Below are 7170 nucleotides of genomic sequence, written 5' to 3' on the forward strand. Positions count from 1 at the left end.
ACTACTCATCTTCACCTATATTAATTTCTGTTTGTTTGTTTGTTTGTTTTTTTTTCCACTGAAGCATACATTTTATTCTCATTGTTCTAGACTGAAATGAGTAATGTGTAATTCTGGTGGGGTCCAAAGTAGAAATTAGTTGGACAAAGATGATATGAATGAAAAGTATTTTAAACGTTAAAGTAATGTTCTGCTTTGTGAATATGTAAGTATAGCATAAAGATTTTTCCATCCCATTTATCCCCTTTAAAACCATAGTTTACAATTGGTAGATCTGTCTATATATATAAAAATATATATATATAAATATATATATATATCTGAAATTCACCTAAATCTGCTTTATTAGAATACTGCTCACTTAATGCTTAGAAACTGGACCTGGCTCTACATTCTTAATGTATTTTCCTTTTTTGTTTTGTTTTTTGTTTTTTTTCCTCAAGATATGAACTTTTTCTCTTGCAACTGAATCTTCTTTTACTACTTAAATCATTTATGTATATCTGGTAAATTATGACCAAATTTTGTTGTTAGACTGCATACAGTAAATTGAAATATACACTTGGTACACTACAGAATTGTTGTGCTTTTATTCTGGTTATATTTCAAAAAGCAGGATCCAATAGAAATCAGTGTTATTTATGACTACTCGGATATTATTCATTGGCCTTAATATTCTTTTGCATTGTGACAATCATTGTTTCCTTGGTGATACTTAATTGCTTGCCTTTAGGAGTTGCATGTAATTACCCTTGATGTAGGGTTGGAGGGAAAGGGATGACTATTTAAATGTGAAACTAGCTCTTTAGCCAATGGTGTGAAATAGTTTAATGGAGATCCACTGTTCTCATGTTTGAGAACAGAAGAATTTGTCTGGATGCTATCTGAAGTCTGGGTTCTCTGAGCTGTTTGTTCAGAAGTTATTTTACATAGATTACTTTATGATCAAGTTAGCTCTACAATAATAAAAGCAAATTTCCTAAGAATTATCTGAAAAAAGGCAGCTCTAATTTCTTTACTGTTACAAAAAGTAGGAGGAAATTTCTGCACTAAGAAGAGTCTTCCTCTTAAGAACTGCTGGAGTTATGCTGTAGTAAACATGGAAGTGGATTTTAGTAACAAAAGACTTCTTCTCTTAATGTGTCTCCCTTATCAAATTAAACCTTCTAGAAAGCTACCCAGTTCTTCATTTTGTCTTCTGATGAAATAATTTTCAAAGCACAAGTCTGATATTGGCTCATTTGGTGTAATGCGATACATGCTGCTTTTTATAAAACTATTGTATTACAAAGACAAATGTAGAAGTTTAATTTTGAGTTTCTTCCCTTTCTGTGGCTCTCTTAATGTAGAGAAATGTGGAAGCAGTAGAGTTTTTGTTCTATTTTTTTCAGATAATCATTACCTTTTAGAAAAAAAAATGCACAGAGTACTTTTTTGGCAGGGAATCGTGATGCAGGACAAAAGTAAGTAAGCGTGTGTATTTTCATAAGAAAGTCCCTATCACGGTAGATGCATTTCAAGAAACGGATAACTTAAAATATAAGGTAATCGTTAACCTATGTGGAATTAGTTACTACAGTGCAATATCAAGCATTTTTTTCAGTAGCAAGTCAGATGCATCTTGAATGCAAAATAAAATTTCCTTCTGTCACTTGCAGGTAGATCTCATAGTTAAATTCGTAAAAATGGATCTTTTAGTAGAATTATTTTCTGAAGTGAAACTAGTATTGGAAACCAAAGCTGATACTTGATTACCAACAAAATGATGCTTCACTAAGGAGCAAGGGTTGAAGTTATTGGTCCCACTACTAAGTAATTACATTTTGAAATGCATACACTTATGCAAATGCACAATTTTGAGATACTATTACAATACAGTAGTTTCCCTTTCTTTTGAGAGGAATGAGCATTATCAGATGAAGAAAAGTTTGGGACAAGGGCACTGGTATCTGATAAGCTTCTGGCTGTGGGTTACTGGAGTAATTCTGTTAATTGGAAGGCACTTTCTTTGCCTAGCTTTAACTTGGTAAGCCTTTTAATAGGGTTTTCTTTAGGGAAGGCTGTCTCTTGAGTTTGAGTTCTGCATTTTCCAAGTTTTGTTTCACTATTTTTTTTTTCCTGTTCTTGCCACTAAACAAAGCAAGTCTCACAGCTATTCCAAAATATTTTTGTAGTCTGCTGATCCTTACTGGTGCAGAGTTCTGTTTGCAAGAACTGCCTCAGAAGCTGGTTCTTTCTACTTCATCTATATTTAAATGACTTTGGAAACTACTAAGAAATGAAAACAAGATAATTCTCCACATACACTGAAAGATTTACAGCACGAAAAGAAAGCGGAAAATGGAGGGAAATGATGAATGCAATGTGATAGGAAAGAGACTTTCGGATTTGAATTGCTACAATGTCTCTTACTCTGTTTTACTACTTGAATGTTTTGGACAATTGACTGTTCCTATTTAGTACAATTTGTTGACAGCCTTCTAACGAGGAAAATATCAAAGAATCCAATTTCCATTTTTAGTGTCTTCAGAAAGTACTTCAGACCCTGCAGAGATAGTACCCTGTGATAGTTTTCTGGAGATATTTTACCGTATATGCTTCCCTTCGCATCACTCCTCGGAATGTCATCTGTTACCTACTTTTTTTTTTTTTTTTTGGCAAATATGTTTGCTCTTTGGAGCTGGAATTTCTTTTGTATGTTATGATTACACATTAATATCTTTCACAAAAGAGTATACTCAAAGGTAAACATTGACATGTTGGATGAAAGGAAGTAAATTGGTTTTAGTATAGTATTACTTTAACAAAGCTGTAGTAAAATACTAAGCATTTTGTAATAAAGAAAATATAGGTTTGAAATCCATGGGCAGGAGCATAGCTGAGCACTTGTTCCTTGTCTGGATCCCACATATAATTCATTATGGGGGTTGGTTTTTTTAATAGTATGTGAAGAATGGTGATAACTATATTAGAAGTTTCCTATGACTTAGGAAACTAGAAAATAAAATTGACTTAACAAGTACTTTGTATTAACATTATTGGAGTCTGAAGCCAATGCTTAAGAAAATAAGCTATAAATATGGAGTTACATAAATAACGAGGTTTGGTTTTCTGTATTTTTTTTTTAATTTACCTGAATTGATTTGGATTAACCAGTTTAAAATGCAGACATAAATACTTTCTCACTAACACATTGGTATGTAAACGTAATTTCCAGAATTATCATAATACATGCACCAATCGTAAATTATTTGCAGTATGTTGTCTTTATCTGTGCTCTCTCCTTTTTCCCTTGCTCTCCAGACCAGGTACAGAGAGATTTCTTTGAGTGTCTTAATGTTAACATACAATCCTCTGCTGCAAATGACTTAATATTAAATAGCAACTAGTTGTTTTAAAATGATCTACCTTATTATGATGTAGGTTAAAGTATAGCCTTAAAATAAATTCTAAGTACTAGCATCCCCGAAAGGATATGTATACCTAAAACTGGATTTTAGACAAACTTTCAGTGCAACATTGTACAGATCAGTTAAGGGATACTTTAGACATAATCTAATGCGTGCCGAAAGGATTGGAGCCCTTACACAACGCACTCATACTGTGTGTGCCTGAAACACTACTGTGGTGGTGTGTTTCCTCTCTGCAGCTCGTCTGATCTCATACACTTGGTTTTGATGAGAGGATGCCCAGCTTTCACTTGGGCTTCTTAAAAGCCCATCAGCTAAATAATTTTGGAGGAGAGTTTGAACTGATCATTGGGTTTCAGTCATCCCCCTAAATAGGTGTTACCTTCTGGTAGGTTATGCAAAAGTGGGTTCCTTGGGCAGCTGAGTTAAAAGGAAATAACCCTTTTTCAGTTTTTTCAGGGACAGATACAAGTTATTGTCCTGTAGGGAGAGTTTTAATTTCTGTATCTGTATAAAGTCATCTTGCACCTCTTGACCTGGATAGCAGTATTTTGTGAGGACTAAGGCCTCTCTATGATTAGCTTTCCGTATTAGCTAGCGTTGCATAGCTTTGTATTTGATATGAAGGGTGAAACTCGTGAGAAAATCATCTTCTGGGTGAGAATAGCTCTGTTTGGTAGGGCCTTGTAGACAGTTAAACTTCTGCATTAATATGGCAGTTGGTCACATACTCTTAAAATCATCTGAACAGTGTTTGTCAAGGAATTGTTTTCATGGTTGAAGAATGTTTTCAACTTGTGAATTAAGTAGCAAGTAGTAGTAGTTATAGCTAGAAAGAAGCAGCGAGAAAGAAATATGCTTATGTGAAAATTCAGCAAATTCAATCAAATTATGTAGAAATTAATATTGCTGACAGAAAGCAGTTGTAGGAGAAAACTGCAAAGTGCCTTGCTGGTTTGTAGTAGGGTCATGAGAAGATTCAGTGTTGAATGAGATGGTCTCTGCCAGTTTTCTTAATGGATGTTAAGTCTTGCTGCATTCATCAAGAACAGGAAAAAATACTTATCTTTACAGTATCATTGAGTTAATGTTATAAAAATCTTAAGTATTGAAATGCTGTCCTTTTCAAAGGATAACTTGTACTGGAAACATTTTAATTTAAGGAGTCAGCCTCGTTTTAGCCCCTGAACTTGAAAACACATACAGGATTAACAGTTAAACTTGTGCTGAGAAATGGCCCAACTTATGTTAGAGCATCTGTTCACTTTCTAGATCCAGCAATATATGAATGTATAACATCCACCAAACAGTCATGAATAACACTACCTGTTGTACAATTCTGATTTAGGTCCTTGGAATTCTATCTCTATTTTCTGAAAGATGTGAAAAGGGACAAGATATGCATTATGTGTGTTGGGGGGAAAAGACTGTTACCCAGTCTGTGAGAAAGCATTATATTCATATGACACGTCACCCTAGAATTTCTTGCATGTTCTTCTGAAGCCTGAATGATAGAAAAAAGATAAGGCAGAATTCATCTGATCAGATACAGTAATTTTGGTATTTATACACCATTTGAATAAATGAAAATAGGATCCCCTTATAAGTAGGGCTGCACAACTCTAACTCAAGTTGTCATTGTTTGCACTGCTTAAGTAATAGTAGCTATGGAAGTTTTGTAGTCTGATTACAGCACTTGATGTTTTTGTTCATTTATACCATGACTTGTTTGGTAGTCTTGGGGAAGTTATTTTACCCTTATGTATGTCATTTCTGAGTTACATCACCTTTTTTTAAAACTGAGATACTTCAGAAAGCTCTCCAAAATAGTGAGAAAAACACTATCCAAGAGCTAAGCATTACTCATAAATCTGTGGCATATAATGAGAATTATAGAAGATTCTTACTCTTTGATGTAGGTTTAGAAAAGAATCTAAAACTAGATGTGGTTTTAAGTTACCACATCAAATGATTTAACCTGAGACTAAGGTTAAATCATTTACTTCACTGTGATGGAGGATGACTCATTTCTTTATCATCACAGGATAAAATCTCAAAAAACTGTTCTCCAAGAAACACTTTCTCTATTCATGTAATAGAGAAATCTCATGCCAAATCCTTTTTTTTTCCCCCTATTTGCAGATTGGAAATGTTCGGTTGAGCTCATGAGTGTTTTTTTTGCTAATTCTGTTAGCTGATTCTAAAATTAGCCGGATCTGAAGATCCACATTCTTTTTTTCTTGCTGGAGATGGAAGAACTATTGAAGAAGTTAATGGAGTTTGGAACAATTGTGTCTGTAATGCTCAAAGTGAGCTGACAGTTGCAAAACTTGCCTGACTTTCTCAATGCAGTAATGCTAATTAAGAAGTAAATGGTGGAAAGAATTACAAAATTCTTTACACAAATATCTTTTACTAGACTTACTTTTCTTTTTGTGAYACTATCTTGCATTTACACATGTTAATGAAGGTGCTTGGCTTTCCTCAATGCCTACTGAAGGTGGTTATAGTAAATATTTAAATGACTACATCATGGATGATGGCCACACAACACTGATTGTAAATTGCCTGCAAATTGTTGAATCCTGAAGATAGCTAACGTGATGCAGTTCTTATTAAATGGTTTGCAAAGAGACAAAACAAACCTTTTAGTTTTGAATTTGATACTGGTATCTTATGAGCTGCTCTTTTCAATCATTTTAGATGAAGCATTTATGTAGTTTGGGGGGCTTTATGCAACCTGTACTTGGAACTATGTTGCAGTAATTACAAATGACTTGCAGTAATTTATATTTCTATAACTTGATATTGGGCTGTCAAAGCAATATGTTTAATATCTGCAAGTAACTATGTGATTGCTGGAATGTTGACCTGACATAGAGCTGGCTAGTCAGGTGGCTGGTGAATAGCAGGAAAGAACAGAGAATATCATAGGAGAGGGAATCCTTAGCTTTTGCACACAGCAGGGAGGAGGACCCCTGCTTTTAAGAATTCCTTTCACAGTAAAACTTCATGGAATTAGATTTATGTACTTTGGAAGGCGGAAGGACTGAGTCAGCCTTATTGGAATGTGAACTTTTGTGCTAGGGCATCTAGATACTTCAAGTCTGAGCTTACACGGCATCCCTTTTAACAGTTCTAAGAGTTATGTGAGTACACTAACCATAAGCCTGCAACCTGTTGTTTGTGAATGTTAGATTTTTGTTTTCAAGCTCTCTAACTTAAATTCTCAATATTTAAAACTTTAAATAAAGCTTCTTCCACATTAGCATTTAGGAGTCTGTTGTCTGAAAGACACTGAGTCAATTCAATATTTAATACAATTGATATAAAAAGGTAAAATATGCAGTATCTTTTCACGTGCAACAAGAGCTTTGTCTCATCATGAAGTTGCTCCTTCAGATAAACAAGCTTAAGTTGAAGTTGCCTTCCTTACTCCTACTCAGAGGCTAGCTCAGAAATTAGTTCTGAAAAGCAGCTACTTTCCACATCTTTCAGCTTCATTTCCTGTACCAATCAAACAGCAATTTCTTCATACTGTATTTAGCTTATTTGGTAAGTATATAATTTTAAACTGGATGTTTTTCTAAACACCAACCAATTTCTTTATTTAAAAAAAATAAAAATCTACACCAGAGGAGTGTGTTCAGGTGCTCAGATAGAGGCTGTTCCTGGACTATTGATCTCGGTATTCAGGATGGCCACAGAAATGTCTTATTACTGTAATATTAGCAGCTTTGCTTCCAAAGCACAACTACAA

Source organism: Rhea americana, unplaced genomic scaffold (genome assembly GCF_003343005.1).
Source record: "Rhea americana isolate MKP2758 unplaced genomic scaffold, rheAme1 scaffold_40, whole genome shotgun sequence".
Classification (NCBI taxonomy): domain Eukaryota; kingdom Metazoa; phylum Chordata; class Aves; order Rheiformes; family Rheidae; genus Rhea; species Rhea americana.